This window comes from Echinops telfairi, unplaced genomic scaffold, assembly GCF_000313985.2.
Source record: "Echinops telfairi isolate 266 unplaced genomic scaffold, ASM31398v2 ScPeMD7_7424;HRSCAF=8462, whole genome shotgun sequence".
Classification (NCBI taxonomy): Eukaryota; Metazoa; Chordata; class Mammalia; order Afrosoricida; family Tenrecidae; genus Echinops; species Echinops telfairi.
In genome coordinates this window covers 59308847-59328719 of record NW_022111324.1, presented here as the reverse complement: position 1 = coordinate 59328719, position 19873 = coordinate 59308847, and the positions used below count along the sequence as shown (strand labels likewise).

The 19873-nt window shown below is 45.4% G+C and overlaps 1 pseudogene; it reads left to right on the top strand.

The window, feature by feature from the left end:
* The window catches only part of LOC115872369, a 34820-nt pseudogene that overhangs the window by 13074 nt on the left and 1873 nt on the right, over positions 1-19873 (top strand).

Below are 19873 nucleotides of genomic sequence, written 5' to 3'. Positions count from 1 at the left end.
CCCCCCCCCAAAAAAAAAAGACCAGTGTTGAGTTGATGAAGCAAACATCCAGACCTGGCAATGGAACATCTTAGAACATCAACATGGGAGGTGAGGGCGGGAGTGGGAGGGGAGGGGTGAGGTGAGAATGGGATACAGAGTTCCCACCTCTCCCCAGGTAATGGTGTCAGGAAAAAGCTAGACACTTGCATCTCTGTAAACAAATATAATTTCCTTTTCTGCCTGTAAAAGTAACAAGATCATTGGGTTTGAAAAATACAGAGAAGTAAGAAATAACAGAAGCCCACTATCCTGAAAATTCAACTTACCAATGTGGTCTTGTTTTCTTGCCAGCACTCCTAAGCACGCATGAGGAGGCTTCGGAAGGTTCCTGGAGAAAATGGAATAGAAAGATAATGGCATTTTCCCATGAATACTTTGAAACCCCTGTTGTACACCAAAATTTAAAAAGTCAACACCCCCCCCCTCCCCCGTTATCGAGTTGATCTGATGCATACTGACCACAGAATCAAGATCTGCTCTGTATGCTTTCCACAGCTGTAAATCTTTTTTTTAAAAACAGTTTCATCGACACTTCATCCACATATCCTACAATTCAGTAGTGTAATCATATCAAGGAGAGTTGTGCAATCATCACCACCATCAATTTTAGAACATGCTCTCCTTCCTTGTACTCCTTGTTAGTCATATAATTATGTTTTCAGTTGTGGCAAAAATGTATACAACAAAACATCCTCCCATTGAACAACTTCTACATGTACAACTCCGTGTCCACGGCTGTAGATCTTTCTGGACGCAGACTGCTTCATCCTCCCACTGACCATCTCGGTTGGCTCAAACTGCTGACCTTTCAATTAGCAACCCCAAGCTTGGCCTGCCACACCACCAGAGCTCTTTATGCATGTCTATACATGTGTATATTTAGCTTGTTGCCAAATCCAGTTTCACTTATTGAATTTTCCTTGTATGCTTATTTTGTCTTTGGTTTCTCATGTCAAAACATTCAGGTGTATATTGTCTCATTCTTACTGTTGGAATAATGTGTATATGTGTCACTCCTCTATTGACAGGCCTTGCATTTCAAACCCCAGGGCTTTGCTAGTTCAAGGTCATAACCTGTTCTTCCCTTCTTGCTCATCTCTGTCCACTGAACCCTTCTTCAGGTATTGATACCTAGTCCCATGTCACTCTCTTTGAAACCTGCTCTTCTGGGAAGCAGAGTGGAGGCATGGAGGGAGCCTGTTCTGTGGTGGCCTACAAGCCTGAACTCCAGATCTGGGATAGCACTTACCATCTGGGTGACCTAGGGAAGGTTATTTGCTAAGTTGTAGGCTCTTCATCTGTGATCCTTAATGTTTTGTGTCAACTTGACTAAGTTGGGATTCTCAGTGGTGTGCCAGTTAACACATAGAAATCCCACATGATGAAATATAACACAATCACTTCTATTATAAGACCTGCTATGAACAGCCAATCAATTGAAAGGTTCTCTGGGGGTAAAGCCTGGTTCTAATATAAGTGGGCGCTGTGGAGAATCTTGAATGGTTTTGCTGTGTCTGGATCCCACCTCTGGCTCATTATCCAACCTCTGATTCTTTAGACTTAAGCCAGCAGCCTGTCTTATTGCCTGATGATCCTGAGAGTTGTCATTCCATAGCTTCCATACCAGCCAACCAACCTTGAATTATTTCCCTCTCCAGACAGAAGCCTGCCAATCTGATTTGCCAATCTTAGGTTCATCAGTCCTTGCAGCTACTTGAATTAAGAGACACCTCCAACTTCCATGGACTTGGAACTTACCTTCTTCCACGATCCTGTGAGCCATTTCTATGATATAAACCTTAATCTTCCCCTTCCCCTCATTTCCTTCCCCCACTCCCCTGTCCATTCTCCCTTTCCACTTTAGAATATTAATATAATTACTGAGTAAATGAATATATACACGTTAGTTTCTTTTCTTCTTCACTTCATTTGGTTTCTTTGGCCTCTCCCTAGATAACTTTAGGGTAGTAGCTAAGAGTTTGAGTGAGTTTGAGCAAGTAGCTCAAACTTGCTGTGCCTCGGCTTCGTCACCTGTGTTAAGGGGATACCAGCACCCCTCTCCACACCACTTAGTGTGTTATGGGGCTGTCAATCAGATGGTCAAAGTAAGGCACTTGGTGCCAGGCCAAGGAGCAGCATAGGGAATGTTGGCTCTTCTTTGACAGTCCTATAGGTCCTCTCATGGGTGTCACTGTCCTCACTAGAATATAAATCCTCCGGGCTTCACTGGTCGGTGAGTTCTCTCCTGTTGTCTGCCTCTTGGAGTCACTGTCTGGCAGGCAACCGCTGCCTGGCTGGTTCCTCTCTCACTGCTGGTGACACCCTGGTCAATAGGATGAACATTTCTCATCTCTGGGTACCCCATCCAGCAAGTGGCCTGGAGATGGGAAACTCCTCCTTGGATTGCCTGTGTTCCTGCCCCGACGCCCTCGTAGCAAACCCTCGTGGCCTGCTGGAGCTGTTTTCACAGGTTTTCTGAATGACAGCACTCTGGGTCACCAAGTAGGGACATTCGAAGAAGAGTCCGTTTTGACTTGCCCATACCGCTGCCTCAGCACCTGCCCCTTTTGCAATCCCCAGGATGCTGGTGGTGACTCATGCCTCACCCACCTACCTTTCCTGGGCAGAGACCATGCCAAGGCACAGTGGGTTCTCAAACGTGTGTCTGAGCATTCAACCAAGGGGATAATTAGATCTGTGCATAAATATCTTTGTGCAAAGATAGAGATCTCAGTATTATGCCTACAGGTCAAATAGTCAAGTATTATGCCTACCACCCAAATAGCCAAGAATTGGAACACTTTTCCCCCCACGTGATGATGTTTTCCCCATACAATTAAGTTCTATACAGCCATCTAAAATGATGATCATCAAGAACTGGTATCAAGGGCAAAATGGCCAACTCTATAATGTCACATGATAAGAGGTGGACACAAAATAGCATGTACAATATGTAAATATATTTATATATGATGATGGGGAAATAGATCTATGTGCATATATTTATAGGTTTAGTATTAAGGTAGCAGATGGACATTGGGCCTCTACTCAAGTACTCCCTCAATGCAAGAACACTTTGTTCTATTAAACTGGCATTCCATGATGCTCACCTTCCTGATACAATCACCGAAGGCAAAGTGGGTGCATAAGCAAGTGTGGGGGAGAAAGCTGATGGTCCCTGGCTATCAAAAGATCTAGCGTCTTGGGTCTTAAAGGCTTGAAGATAAACAAGCAGCCATCTAGCTGAGAAACAACAAAACCCACATGGAAGAAGTACACCAGCCTGTGTGATCATGAGGTGTCAATGGGATCAGGTATCAGGCATCAAAGAACAAAAAATCATATGATTGTGAATGAGGGGGAGTGTGGAGTGGAGATCCAAAGCCCATCTTTAGGAACTAAACATCCCTTTACAGAAGGGTCTCGGGGAGGAGATGAGCCAGTCAGGGTGCAGTGTAGCATCAATGAAACATACAACTTTCCTCTAGTTCTTTAATGCTTCCTCTCCAGCCCCGCCACCCCCACTATCATGATCCCAGTTCTACCTTACAAATCCGGCTAGACCAGAGGATGTACACTGGTACAGATAAGAGCTGGAAACACAGGGAATCCAGGACAGATAAACCCCTCAGGACTAATAATGAGAGTAGAGATACCAGGAGGGGAAGGAGAAGGTGGGTTAGACAGGGGGAACCGATCACAAGGATCTACATATAACCCCCTTCCTGAAGGACAGAAACAGAAAAGTGGGTGAAAGGAGACATTGGACAGTGTAAGACATGACAAAATAATAATAATTTATAAACTATCAAGGGTTCATGAGAGAAGGAGGGTGGGGAGGGGGCAAATGATCTGATACTAAGGGCTCAAGTAGAAAGCAAATATTTTGAGAATGATGATGGCAGCAAATGTACAAATATGCTTGACACGATGGATGAATGGATTGTGATAAGAGTTGTATGAGCCCCGATAAAATGATTATTTTTTAAAAAATAGTATGTACAGAGTAAACTCATGTATGTGCATAGAAAAGTTCTAGAAGTGAACATACACAATAGTCTGAGCATTTCTCATCCATAACAAAGGTTTTTCTTTATACTTTTGGTATCTTCCAATTTCCTCTAACTTTTTAGTCTTATATACATTTTCTGTTTCATTTATTTATTTGAAAAACATTTATTGTGAAGTATGTCCATCAGTCAGTTTTAAAGTTAACTGTGCTAGATGTTGCTGATTTGTTTTAACGTGGTATTTCTGTTCAGCCACTGGGGTGGCGTCATGGGTCATGAGATAGGTTGCTAACCACAGGGCAGCAGTTGGAGCACCAATGGCTTCTAGAGAGAGAGATGCAGCTTTTACACTCATCAAGAGTGACAGTCTCAAAAACCCACAGAGCTGTTCCACTCTGCCCGAGAGGGTTTCTATGAGTCAGAATCTTGTTGATGACAGCGCGTTCCTGCTGCCTGAGCACTGGTAATAGGGGCCAATGGGTGGCATCAGATGTAGGACCAGCAGGAGCCGCTGATAAGTCTCAAGTGCAGAAAATACACTTTGATCAAAAATATTTTTCTGATAAAAAATTAGAAGTCTCTAATTACCCTTTTATACTAAAGGATGATGCATGTGGCCCCAAATTCCTTGCCATTACTGCCACAGAGACATGGGAGTATACCTTCCCTTGCATTGAAAGTGGGCTGGCTCTCTGACTTGTTTAGACCAACCAGATGCGGCATAAGTGAGCCAATGCCTTGGGAAGTCATGCCTTAAGTAGTGTAGCTCATGCCATGTCTCTGGGAATGCTCCTTCTTAGCATCCTGTAGCCACACTCCCAGGAAGCTCAAGGTGCCATGGGGAAAAGCACCGATAGAGCAGACCCCTAGTTGTTGTTGTTAAATACTTTGGGACTCTTCTTTTTTAATTACACTTCATTTTATTGCGTCTCACAGGCATTGCATTTTTTGTTGTTTTGAGCTGGGATTTAATACATATACCATATGATTCCATATTGCAATCGCATCAAGTAGAATTGTACACTTGCTACCACAATCAGCTTCCAAACATTCTTTTTCTAATGGTCTCCTTGACATTGCCTCCCATTTACATCACCCCCATCACCACTGTACACCCCCCACTTCCCCAAAACCCTTATTCTACTAGATCAGGTCCAGCCTGTAGCATAGGGGGGGATCTACTGACAAAGTGTTAACTGCTCAGATCAGATTTATGCCTTTGATCTTCTATACTCCTCTCTCCCAAGCACTCTGTTTGGTGACCACTTTCCTCCCATCCCTCAATTTTGGACAGGGGAGTTCTCCGGAGGCTGATTTCCTATGTTGTTCCACAAATGAACCTTGAGCTCCCACTGTCATCCATCGCCCTGTGCACACTGGATTCTCAAAATTTAGGCTCTGATACTGATCCCTCCTTTGACTTTGGATTATATGGATTCCAATCATTTGGTGACTGGTGATGATGAGCTTCTTCCATGTGGAATTAGTTGACATCTCACTTAGCTGGTTGCTCGTTTGGAGACAAGCCTTTAAAACCCCAGATGCTATTTTATCTGATAGCTGGGCACCATCTAAACCCCTCGCCACCTTTGGCAGCAGTACCATATCTTCTGTGTTCCCTTCCTGAGGGCAAGTATCAAGAAGGATCATGATATAAGAACTCATTATTCTTCAATTGGAACTAGGATTTAATACAAGCCTCAAACCTATAAATACTTAGGGCACTTTCTAAATTTTCCACAATAAACATGTATGTGTTGGTTCGAGTAGACTAGAGAAACAAATCCACAGACACTCCTATGTGTATAAGAGCAAGCTTTATATAAAGAGTAATTGTAAATTAAGAAAACATCCCAGCTCAGTCCAGAACAAGTCCGTAAGTCTGATATTAGCCCATATGTCCGATACCAATCTATAAAGTCCTCTTTAGGCTCATGAAACACATTCAATGATGCCAGATGCAGGAGACCAGTGAGTGGGAATTCTTGTGGATCCAGTGGCATTGTAAGCATCTCAGGACTGGAAGGGATCTCCACATGGCTCGTCCAGCTCAGGGCACCAACGTAGCTCCATGTATCTTATCAGCTGCAATGTCTCCAAAGGAGTGAGCAGAGAGAGAGTGTGTCTCCTGCCTCCAAGGAGGAATACCGGAATTCCCAGAATCCTCAGGAGAAGACCATGCCCACACAAAGGCCTCATTGGTTATGACCTGATTGACAGGCTAGACTCCACCCCTTCACTCTTAATCCTCTCAAATTGACAAACGATCATATAACTACCACAATTACTACTTTTATAAATAAAAATAAAACAATAATGTGTTAATTTGGGGTCAGTTACTTTACACCTGCATGTCTCAGTTTCCCACTTCTCTATGTTACTACACTAGAGCTGGTAGCACAAGGCAAAGCCAGACCCCATACCTGCCCATGCCCATCTCTACCCCGCTGCTCACAGTCGCCATTTTGAGGGCCTTTCCGCACTCCCAATGGGGAGAGTATGATTATTGACCGCACCTCCACAAAATATTTCCTGCTTTGACCTCCTCTACCATGTTGCTCATCAAGGATCAAATGGGTCTGTTGCCCATTTTATTCTCTTCATCATCTTACCACCTCTGTTGGGGGCTTCAACAATGAGCTGGCTTGTCATACTGGATCAGATTCAGGGTGAGAGGTTGGGACAAACAGGGCCATTAGGGTGTCCAGGTAAGATGGAGGAGGTCTACCTGTGCCTCTGAGGCTGGCCTGAGCTGACCCCTGGCACGATGCCCTGAGGCCATCATGACCTCTGACAGCTGATGGTCCTAAGTCAAGACCAGGGGCAGGCTGGATTTAGACAGGGTCAGTCAGTCAGGAAAGAACACACTAGCCCAGCACAATGTTAGCCTGCAGAAGATAGGCAACAACTACTTGTCAAGTCGAGGAATAAATGAAACTTCATTACGGTCTCTGAGATGAACACCGTCTGCCAGTGCCAAGGGGTCTGAGGAGAGGTCTGGTGCCGCACAGAGGTCTGGATCCACCTTTATGCCGAAGGGCTGTCACCTGGGGTTGTTTACTCCTCAGCCTGAGCCTCATGTCCTCATCAACAGTGGGATGTGAATGTGTTCCACCTTGTGGGCGTGTTTTATGATTGTATCTGTTTTCTAGGGCTGCGGAAACAAAATGTCACAAAGTACGTGGCTTTAAACAACAGAAATGCTTTGTCTCGCAGCAGCCATGGAGGCTTGTGGACCACATGCAGCATGTCGGCAGAGCCACGCTCTCCAAAGGCTGTGTAGAGCAGTGGTTCTCAGCCTTCCTGATGCTGCGACCCTTTCATACAGTTCCTCATGTGGTGACCCCCCAACCATAGAATTATTTCTGTTGCTACTTCATCACTGTAATTTTGCTACTGTTATGAATCGGGCAACCCCTGTGAAAGTTGAGAACCACTGCTGTGAAGGAAGGCCCCCCCCCCCCACCTTCCTTGTCTCCCAGCTTCCGATAGCCTCTGCCCCCTTGGCTTGCTGATACGTCTCCCCACGGGCAGAGCGTCTCTCTCTGTCTCTGCATCGCTTTTCCTCAGCACCATTCAGAGTGGATTGAGATCTGCCTTATTCTGTAATGACTTCATTACAGGGTCATGTTCACAGGCACCAGAGGTCAGGACTTCAACAGACATGTTTGGTGGGAACAACCCAATGCAGAGCGCTGATCCTCCCTGAGATAGGGTATGGCCCAATATGCCGTGACCCTGGTGCGCACCAGTGTGGGGAGCTGGGGCATGCTACCACTCACTGTGTAGCAACCCCAGAAGGTCACTGGGCACCAGCCCTGGTTGGCACTAGCCTTGGTTGGAAGTTGAGGCTGCCCACCTCTTGCCTTGCCTGGCTCAGGAGCTGGTCAGGGCTGGAACTGGGGGCAGAAAGAGTGAAAAGGGGTTAGCATCCAAGGCCACAAGGCTAGGGGAAAGGTCTTGATGCTGAGGACCCAATGGGATCCTTAAGTAGGGGTAGAGCATCTCTTTCTCAGGGGCAGAGCTGGTCGGGAGCCTTGTGTGGAATGTTGTTTACTTCCAGGGATCTGTCTCCACCGGAGTTCTCACAGCTGTTTGCAAGCTGTGCTCCCAGGTCACCCAGGTGTGCCAGTAAACACTTTTCTTCAGGGTGGTTCCCCAGTGGCCCGAGGCCCCCAAGGCAGGTCATTTTCAGAAATGGAGGTACTTTCCATAAACACACATTCCATCTTCTCATACCCACCTGGCTGGTCTTCCTGGAGCTTTTTTGTTGTCGAGTCCCCAAATATTTAGGCTTACCCTTATTTGGAACGTGGACCTGCTTTGTTGTTGGTCACTTGGCCAACCACCAACCCTGTCCTTCCCACCTGCCTCTCAGGACGGGTTTGCTGGCCAACACTTCCCATGGGCTAATAGCAGCTTCTGCCTTGGTCACCTCTGGGCTTCATGAGTTTGTATCGGCCCCTGAGCTTACTTGGGGTGGAGTTGTGTCTAACTCGTCTTTCAGCTCTGCGCAGATCCCAGCACAGTGCCTGCCACATAGCAGGAGCTCAACCAAGAGGTGTAGCATATGCTGCGTCCGCCACCCACAAGCCCTTCCTTAACTTCGCCGTGCCCCTTCCACCGTGAGGCTGCAGGCGTCAGAGTGGGTTCCCAGCTCCTCTTGCAGCATCGGGGTGGTTATGTGAAACACGTTTGGCCAGGAAGATGTAAGTGGGAGGCTCTGAGGAAAAATGGCTTTCCAAAATAGAGGCAAACTTCTGTAAGGGAAAGTCTTGGCTTCATTTGCACTTCTTCATGCCTGGAATGCAGGTGTGGTGCCTGGAGTTACAAGAACTCCCTTGCAGCCATGAGGCTCTGGGCAATAGTCAGAAGGGGCAAGTGCAAAAGAAGAAAGCTTACATTGGCCCTTTGTCAATAACATCACCAGTGTTGCTAGACTGACAAGTCATCCCAGTTGGCCCAAGACTAAAGGGTGTTCAAGCACTGGTGGCACAGTGATTAAGTATGTGACAGGGTTGGCATCATTATGTACTTATGTGGACCAGTCACACATGTGTAGAGAGCAGCTACTGTGTAGAAAGCAGCTGCTGTGTTGAAAACAGCTACTCTGTTAAAAGCAGCTACTATGTTGAAAGCAGCAGCCTTGGAGGTAAAATGACACATCATGAATTATAATTACTGGGTAAATGTAAAATCATGTACTGCAAAATCATCAACTACTGCAAAAAAAAATCTGGGAATTTAATCTGGATGCTGATCTGTCTTTTTATATTTAGCTGTGGTTATGTTCAATTTGTAGCAATGAAAATACATCCTGCATATCAGATATTTACATGACAATTCATAACAGTAGCAAAATTACAGTTATGAAGTAGCAACAAAAATGATTTTATGGTTTGGGGTCACCACAACATGAGGAACTGTATTAAAGGGTTGTGGCTTTAGGGAGGTTGAGAACCACTGTTTTAGAGAAAGAGTTGGTAGTCAGCGACTGCAGAGGTTACAGCCTTGAAAACGCTGTGGGGCCAGTTCTGTGTCCTACAGGTTTCTTACAGGTTGGAATCAATTAGACAGAAGTGGGCTTAGATTTTGTTTGTTTGTTTATTTGAGGGGTTTCCTAGGATGTGGTATTGGGGATGCTAAAATTTCTGGGCAAACCTGGGAGTCACCCTACCCCAGCCCTGGGTGGCTTATTTTCAGGGGTTTCTTATTAAACAGAAAAATAAGTCTCAGCCTTTATTTTCAGGTTTTCTGCTATTTGTAGGCCACTTTATAGTTGATGCTCAAGGTATAATTCAGCAACTCTGGTCACTGTGCTAGTTGTTTTCACCATTGTGCCTCCACAGTGGGTTTTGTTATCCATCTTCCAAGTGCTGGCATAATACAAATGCCACAGTGGCTTTAAAGATCAGAAATTAATTGTCTCCGAGTTCTGGAGGCTAAAAGCCAACATCAAGGTCTGGGCCATGTTGACTCATCCTTGTTGGCAGCTCCCTTGGTTCCTTGGCTTGGCACTTGCCTTCTTCCATTTGTGTGTGTCAGTGTGTCTGATCGCAGGAGACCTGGTGGCGTAGTGGTCACTCATTCAGTTGCAATCCCCAAGGTCACTCACAGGAAACTCACAGGGGCAGTTACCCTCTTGGAAACACACAGGGGCAGTTCTACCCTGTCCTATAGGGTTGCTATGAATTGGCGTTTGGTTTTTTGTTTTGGTGTGTCTGATCTGTTCCATTGTTATTCAGAAGTTATTAGGTTTAGGACCCACTCCCACAGGGATGTGGAGTGGGCTCATTAACATAACAAAGAACCCCTTCTCCTAAACAGAATTATACCCATTATTGCAAGGTTAGTATTCCAGCACTTTGTGTGTATGTGTGTGTGATGGTAGTAGGGGTACAATCAAGTTTATAACACCATTTTACAAGTAAGAAAATGGAGACACCAAGGAGTTTAGCTCAACTGTTATAAGTAGAGCCAGAACTTAAGTCTATGTCTTATACTTCTCTTTACTTAATGTGCTCTGATTCCATTTCTTTTAACTCAATATTGACTTAAAGATTTTTGAGAAGAGAGGATCATGCTTTCCAAATGAACAAAGTCAGTGAGAGAGATAATCACGGTCTTTTATTGCTTCTTTCTGGAAACTAGCAGAATCCGGTTGTTCTGATTTATTTCTCCATCATTCCTCACAGTGAATACATGAGTAATCTGTTTACATTGATAACATTTAAAAAGAAAATGATTTTTTAGTTATAGTTTTTAATATTTTCCGTCTTTTGATTGAGGTTTTTATTTTGTTTTACTGTTGTTCTCGTTAGATTTTGGTGTTATTTGTTTGTTTAATGTTTTTTTGTATATGGAATCCAGGATAGGTAAATCTATAGAAACAGTAACTGGATAAATGGTACCCTAGGGGAGGCTGGGGTGGGGGAAATGGGGATCTAATAACGATGACCACAAGATTGAAGAAAATGTTCTAAAACTGATTGTTGTGATGTTTGTACAACTTTTCTTGATGTGATTGAACTATTGAATTGTATGTGTGAATTATATGCCAATAAAACTGTTGGATAAATAAATAGAAAATTATACCCGAGTGGTTGAAAGGCACAAAAAGAGATGTAGTACCAAGTTTCTACCCCGTAGTTGTATGAGGAACGCCAGGTCAACGTTCATTAATTTGAAGTTGGTGGTTTTGAAGGTGACTATCAATGATAATCCCTTAAATTTGTATTTGGCTTTTGAGATTACCAAATGCTTTTCAAAGATATGGTCCTGTTCTTTTCTCCCTGGTAAGGCTGAGTTAGGGACAGTTTCCTTCGGATCCCTTCTCAGTCACAGTTCTGGGGAGATTTTCCCTTATCGAGGTCCTTCCACACACCCCACACCCCACCCCACTTCCCATGCACAGTCATCTCCATGGGCCTTTGCCCCTTTGCCCAGCTCTTGGCCTGTGAGACTCCTGGGCACACGCATGAGATCTGGCTCCGTAACTACATGGAGACATGCGCTCCCAGAAAATGCTCCTCTCAGGCTGCTGAAGGCCTGTGCCAGCACACATGGAGCGACCGGTATATCTGACTCCCATTCACTCTCACAGTTTGCATGTCTGGCTACAGCTGCCCCTTATTAAGAGTAACATTTATGAAGATCTGTAGTGGCATGAGCTAAGAGTCTCAGTGGCATAGTGGTTAAACATTGGGCTGATGACTGCAAGTTCAGAAGTTCGAATCCATAAAGAGTTACGGTCTCAGAAACTCATAGGGGCAGTTCTACCCTGTCTTATAGGGTTGATAGGAGTGGAAATCGACTCACTGGCAGTGAGATCTTTGTTTTGTTAATGAAAAATATAACCCGGAAAATATCTAGCAATGATATATCAGATAAAGGGCTAATTTCAAAAATCTGTAGAGAACTACAATATCTTAATAAGAAAAATACAATAACCCAATCAAAAATGACTATAAACATGAAAAGTTTACTAAAGATCACACCCAGGTGGCCAACAACCATATGAAAAAAAGTGTGCATTCACTAGTAGTAAGAGAAATACAAATGAAAACAACAGTGAAATATCACTTCACAACAACATTCTTAGCAAAGATATTTAACATAAAATAATAAATGCTGGAGAGGCTATGGAGAGATTAACACACTCATCCATTGCTGGTGGGACTGTAGGGTTGTACAGCGACTATGGAAATCAGTATGGCACTTCCTTAAACACAGGTAAGGCAAGTACCTCCCCATCCAGCTTTCTCTCTACTGAGTGTATAGCCTAAAGAAAGCAAGAATACAACACAAACGGACATCACCCCACCTATGTTTATTGCAGGACTTTTCTTATAGCAAAAATATGGAAACAGCCCAAACCCCTAATTATAGAGGAATGGATAAACCAGCTCTGCTATATTCAAATAGTGGAATACTATGCATCAATAGACAACGATAAGAACTCAAACATCAGAAGACATAGACAAAACTAGAGAACATTATTCTTAGCAACATTAGTCAAGCCCATAAAGACAAATATTCATTGACACCAGTTTTCTAAGGAAAAATAATTCTCACACCAAAAAATAAGACTGTGAAGACTGTCAGGGCCAGGAGTGGGGATGGACAGGCAATGATGGGCGGTCCAAGGAGGCTGGGAGAGGGGAAAAGAAACCCGTTTATGAAGAGTCTAACAGGATACTACTCATTTGGTGAGATGGGCTATGTAACTACACAGAATATGTTTTTCTTTTTCTTTTCTTTTTTTGTATAAGAAAGAGCTTTATATGCAGGAGCAGTTGAGTATTGAGAGAACATCCCAGCCCAGTCCAGATCAAGTCCATAAGTCTGATATTAGTCCATTGTCTGATACCAATCTATAAAGTCCTCTTCAGACTCATGAAACACATGCAATGACGCCGAATGCAGGAAGATCACAGGCCAGTGGATGGGAAGTCTTGTGGATCCAGTGGTGTTGTAAGCATCTCAGCGCTGGCAGGGGTCTCCACGTGGGTCCTTTAGCTCCAGGGTTTTATGGAAGCTCCATGTGTCTTGACAGCTGCAATGTCTCCTAGGAAGTGAGCAGAATATGTTTTTCTTTAGAAACAAATAGAGAGTGAAGGCTCACAGCCCTAAAAACCCTCCAGACTCCTTACCCCTTGGTTCTAAACATTGATCTAAGTGGCTGAAAAAGAAGGGAAAGTAAAACTGAAATTTTCAAAAATATGGGGGGAGGGAGGCCTGGCGAGCAGACTACACAGGGCCCCGAGGAGCTCCGGGGCAGGTGGTTAAGGGCTTGGCTGCTAAACACAAGATTGGCAGTTCAAACTGACCTGTCAGCTCTGCTGGAGGCAGACTCGAGGATCTGCGTCCACAGATCCACCAAAAGCAAACCTATTGCAGTCAAGTCCGCCTCAGAGCAAATGCACAGGACAGACTAAAACTGGCTCCTGTGGCTTCCGAGACAGCGGTTGGTCTTTCAGGAAGCAGACTGCAGCCCTTTGGTTAGCAGGCAAGCACTTAACCGCTAGGCTATCAGAACTCCTCCCAATAAAGATTAGTCTAGAAAACCCTCGGGCGGTTCCACTCTGTCATACGTAGTCACTGAGTCAGAATCAACTCACAGGCACTACACTGTTTACGTGACAACCTGTAGGGTTGTTATGAGTCAGTATCAACTTGATGGCAGTGAGTTGGGTGGTGTCAACAAGTAACACACTTGCTACAAACCCCAAGGTTGGAGGTTGGAGGTTGGAGTCCACTCACCCTGCAGTGGCTCAGAAGGAAGACTTGGTAATCTACTTCCAAATGCTCAGCCATTGGAAGCTCCATGGAATGCACTTCTGCTCAGATGCACGTGGGTGGCCAGGAGTCAGGGTCAACTGGCTGACAGCTAGCTTGGATGTCTAGTTTTCTATAGCTCTCTAGTTCATGTACTGAAAATGCTCAGAACCAAGCCTACACATACATATAAAACCTCCTGTCGATATCTTAGGATTTCCTCCCTCTCAGCCTGACTGCACCTCTTCCCCAGGATTTCAGTTACATCCAGGCAGCTTCCTAAGCCAGCATCACCTTGGATACCTTTTCTTCCATCCTTGTCCCCAGCATCACTGACCACATACCAACCCAGCCTGCCACTAGTCCTGCTGTTAATGCTACCTCCTCCCCATCTCGGCTGGTCTCCGGCCCCACGCTCACCATCCTAGCTTTCTGCAGTCTCCCTAAAACCAGCCTCTGGTAATGCTGTAAGGTGGGCTAAGCATGGGCTTATGCCTGAAAGATTCAAGCCCCTCCCCCAGGCACTCTGGGGGAGGAAGACGAAGGTGTCTACTTTCAGAAAGATCTTGTCCTGGAAACCTTAGGGAACAGTTCTGTCCTATGGGCTTGCTATGAGTTGTAATCGACTTGATGACCATGGTTTAGTTTGTTGGTGTTGTTGTTGGAGGGTTTTGTTGTTGTTTGTTTTTGAGTCTTGCTCTGCTTTAGTCCATTCTCACATTTCAGTCCGGGTCTTTTTTCTTTAATTAAAGAAAAATCCTTAAAGCTTCTAATTTTGTCTCATTCACCTCAGGAAACAATTTTGTCTCCTTCCTGATCTGACTCCTGCTCACCTCCCCAGCCTCATCTTAAGCGTTTGCAGGCCCCGCCCACCATCACCTGCCAGCTATTCCTGTTCCATCAAATGTACACCCTCTTTTACCCCCATGCCTGGCACATGCTGTGGTGGTGTGTAATTTCTAATAATTAATACCAGACTACATCCAAGGACTTAGAGACAGAAACTGTCCAAATGTCCAACTCTTCCAAGATACTGCTTTGCCCGATTCCCCCCCACTTCTCCCTTATGTATATTCCCTCGTGTCTCTGAGTTCTGTAATCACTGCAATGTACCACAGAAACGCAGGACACTTTGAGGAAATGTCTCCCATCATGGTGTTCAGGTTTGGGACCGTTCAGTCCAAAATCCAAGGACCAGACAGAGGGGAGCCACACTCAGGGCCCAGAGCCAGAAGCCCAAAATGTCCAAAAGCCATAGCAGGGAACAAAAGCCACAGCAGGAAACAGAAGCGTGGCTTTCCAGAGAGTGAGGTGCTGTGTGTGGAAGTGCATGGTGGCACCATTGTATATCGAAGGGTGACGAAGGGTGTGGCCTGGTTCACCCCTGAGGGGGTCTTCAGGGTGTCCCCAAGGAAACAGTGCAGCCTGGTTCACACTCAGTACTAAAGGAGTCTTTTTATCAAAAGGGAAAAAAAGTTGTATTAGCATCTAACTCACCTATCATACCGTCATGAAGAAGAGTTGTGCAATCATTACCACAATCAATTTCAGAACATGTTCTTTTTCCTCATACTCATTGGTGTTAGCTCCCCATTTCTCCCCAACCTCCCTTGTCATGTTCCTTGGTAATTATTGGTCTAATACTGCCTATAGATTTACCTATCCTGGATTTCATATGTGGGAGAAAGATGAGGCTTTCTACTCCTGTAAAGAGTTGCAGTCTTAGAAACTCACAGGGACAGTTCTACCCTGTCCTATAAGGTCACCAAAAGCAGAATCAACTCGATGGCAGTGATTTGGTTTTTTTCAGTTTGAATTTCATAGGCAGAAAATCAAACCAAACAAGAAACAAACCAACAAAAATGACAAAGTGGCGAAAAGCCTCAATCAGAAAAAGCAGAAAATATTAAAAACTAAAACAACTTTAAAATGGATCCAAAGGCAGAACAAACAAGAAGCTGTTAGATTTTAATCTGACTATGTGAGCTATAATCAACTTTACAATGCTCTGTCTAGCTGGGCTATTCCCATCCCTGCACTATGCTCAGAGGAGACCCACTGGAAACTTAATTCTATGGAGCCCCTGCAAATGGATTGGGGGCTTTTCTTTTGAATTAAATACTTTTATTGGGGGCTCTTACATCTCTTACCACAATCCATACATGCATCCATTGTGTCAAGCACATTTATGCATACATTGCCATCATCATTTTCAAAGCATTTTCTTTCTACTTGAGCCCTTATATCAGCTCCTTATTTTCACCCTCCCTCCCTCATGAACCCTAGATTACTTATGATCGTTATTTTCATATGTTACAATGTCCTCTGTCACCCTTCACCCACTTTTCTGTTGTCTGTACCCCTGGGAATGGGTTATATGCTGATCCTTGTGATCCATTCCCCCTTTCTCCCCACACCTCCCCCGTATCTTCCTGGTATCTCTATTCTCATTGTTGGCCCTGAGGGGTTTATCTGTCCTGGATTCACTGTGTTGCAGACTCTTATATGTAGCAGTGTATGTGTTCTGGTCTAATCCAAGTGTAAGGTAGAATTGAGGTCATGACAGTGGGTGGTGGTGGTGGTGGAAGCATTAAAGAACTAGAGGAAAGTCGTATGTTTCATCGGTCCTAGACTGCATCCTGACTGGCTCGTCTCTTCCTTGTGACCCTTCTGTAAGGGTATTTATCTACAGATGGGCTTTGGGTCTCCACTACATGCTGCCCCCCTTACCCCCCAATTCGCATTGGTATGATTTTGTTCTGGGTCTTAGATGCCTGATTCCTGATCCCATCGACACCTCATTATCACACAGGCTGGTGTGCTTCTTTCATGTGGGCTTTGTTGTTTCTCAGCTAGATGGCTGCTTGCTTATCTTCAAGCCTTTAAGACCCCAGACGCTATATCTTTTAATAGCTGGGTACCATCAGCTTTCTTCACCACATTTGCTTATGCACTGATTTTCGTCTTCAGCGATCGTGTCAGGAAGGTGAGCATCACAGAATGCCAGATTATTAGAACAAAGTGTTCTTGTGTTGAGGTAGTACTTGAGTTGAGGCCCAATGTCCATCTGCTACTTTAATTCTTAACATATAGATATAAGTACATATATTCCCTATCATTATATAGAGATATATCTACATATGCACATGCCTGTATTTAGATCTCTATAAATGTCCTTTTCCTCTTAGTTCTTTCCTCTATTTCCTTTTACTTTCCTCTTGTCCCACCATCATGTTCAGCCTTCTTTCGGGTTTAGTAATTCCTCGCTGTTACATTGCCCTTGATTAAGCCCCACTAGGCATCCTGTGCCCTTCTCTCCATTGATTTAGTTCACTTGTTGTACCTTTGTCCCTGGGTTGGTTGACACCCCCCACTTCCTTTTTCCCACCTCCCCTTCTCCCGTGTACCCCCAGAACTGTCAGTCCCATTGTTTTCATCTCCAAATTGTTTATCGGATTTGGGGCTTTTACTGTCATTCACAGCCTTCTGCAAACCATGTGTTCGAACTTTAAGCTCTGATGCCATTCCCTCCTTCAGAGTTGCCTATGATTTACAATCATTGGTTTACAGTACGAGGGGTCCTCAAACTTTTTAAACAGGGGGCCAGTCCACTGTCCCTCAGACCCATTGGAGGGCTGGACTATAGTTTAAAAAAAACTATGGACAAATTCCTATGCACACTGCACATGTCTTATTTTGAAGTAAAAAAAAAAACCAAAACGGGGCAAAAACACCCGGCGGGCTGGATAAATGTCCTCGGCGGGCTGCATGTGGCCCATGGGCTGCAGTTTGAGGACACCTGGTTTACCACAAACTGGTATGCCTCTTCTGTGTGGACTTAGTTGATGTCTCTTAGCTCCTTATTTTAAGACAAGCCTTTAAGACGCCAGATGCTGTTCTTTTGGATGCCTGGGAGCCATCTGACTCCTTTACCACACCTGAAACGGAGTCTTAAACATGTCCTCGAGGAAAAATATGATGTGGCTCAGTCCACACCCTCTACCAAGGTCGGGTCTTAACCCCATCCAGCTCCTGTATATAATAGAGCATATCATAGAGAATGCCCCCCAAAATGGGCCCCTAGTCACGGACGTGTCAAGTACAGAACCATAATATGTAAGGAACCATGGCTAGAAAGGCCACATGAATTGACCGTAACTCGGCTGTTCTATGCACTTGACACCCTTGTTTTGAATTAGCTCTCACTAAGCCTCAGGTTTCAGCCTCCCCAAATTTAAGGAAACAAGATGAAAACAAAAACATCAAGCCAGTTAGCTGAAGAGCGATGATGTATTTCCATCGGAATGTACATACGGCTCATCTGTCATTCCTCCGTGGGAAAGTCATCCATTCTGCACAGACACTGAGGTGTCCTAGCCAGTGCCCCACAGGCCCTCGGGGTCAGCCCATGTGTCTCTGGACCTGTAGCGAGACGTTGTCTTTGCAGATCCACCCAATCAATCAGCATTTCCATCTTTCATGTACATTTCTTCAACACATGTCCCTGCAGAGACGAACAGAAGAGAACCCTGCCTTTGAGGATCACAGCCTGGCAGAGGACACAGGTGAATGCCATGACAAGGAAGACGGTGTACTGCAGTGCCCGTGGCCAGTTTCACGGTGGAAGTGACCATGGAACCGGCAAATCGGTAGGTGTTTAGCTGGAGCATGAGATATGGGGTTGACAAAGAGGTGAGGGAGGAAAGCTGTTTCCAAAAGAAGAAATAGTACGCATGACGGCTCAGAGCTGCGTCAAAGCTGCCCTGAGTAAGGAAGCAGTAATGTGTGTATAATAATCTGAGGACTGGGGAGGAAGGGCCATTAAGTAGCATGTGTCCCCAACACCCTTCTTGCTGCTTGGCAACTCACGCTGTGCTACAGTAGAAATCTCTTCTCATTTCCTGCTCTCGCCGAAGCCTACCGGCCTCAAGAACCCCGCCCTTCATGCAGTTGCCTCAGACGGGGTACCAAAGAAATGGCTGCCGGATTCCATTCTGTTTTGCACGATAGCATTTAAAGATGTCGTAACAAATTTCACCTTCCTACCAAATAGTCAACTCCATCAAGGTGGGGACTGTGGTTTGCGGCAATTCTTGCATTCCCCTGGGCATCCAGGCAAGAAACCAAGGCTGCTCTGTGAATACTCATTGACGCCACCAGGGCCTGGCTGGTTGCCCATTAAAATGCCATTCATGGGATTCCAACACCCCCCCCAGGGGCGGCGGGGCGTGGATTGGCCATTCTGCATGCCTCACACCCGCTGCATTTCATATTTCACAATTCTCCCCATAACCTGTTAAGTGAATAGAGCAGATCACAAGCCTTCCCTCCACCCACACACGCCTTTTATTAATGATATGCCGGAGTCCACAAAGCTGAAAGGGGCAGCTACAGGTCTTGACCGCTGCCACCCCAATGCCCCAGCACGGAGCAGCCAGTAAGGTGGGGACTCGGGCTCCATCAGCCATTATCGAAGGCATGGAGCCCACACTTAACAGCCGGTAGACCCATGAACACAGAGTTCTCTGGCAGCCCTGGCAAGGCCCGGACACCTGCTTCTACCCCTGGTTTTCTATTTTCTGCCCTTTGTGACTAAGGGAACTAGCAGATCCTTGCTCTCCTGCGCTGGTCCTTCTCCCTGCGGGTCCCCAGGAGAGCCCCGTGGCCGAGCTTTGATGAATGGGCCTCCTCCAGTGAGCGGGCAGTGACTGAAGCCCTGCCACCTCACAGGCGGCCCCTCTGCATCACCCGCCAGCAGATGTGATTAGACGTGTGTGTCACGGTGCTTGGCAGCAGTTCCGGGAGGCAGCGTGGCCTTTCTACATGCCATTGTCCTGCTGAGTGGCTACAATTTCATTTGGATGCCAACTTTGCTGGCCTTTTGCATCCTCCTGGCCTGCTCCCTCCTCCCATAGACAGTTTGGATCCAGCACGCACAGCCACGCTCTGGGGCCTTCTCCCTACAGAACCTTTTCTGTGATCGTGCTAGATAGCGAAAGCATGTTTGCTGGCTTAGGAGGGAGTCTTCCTGGGACCCTTTATCC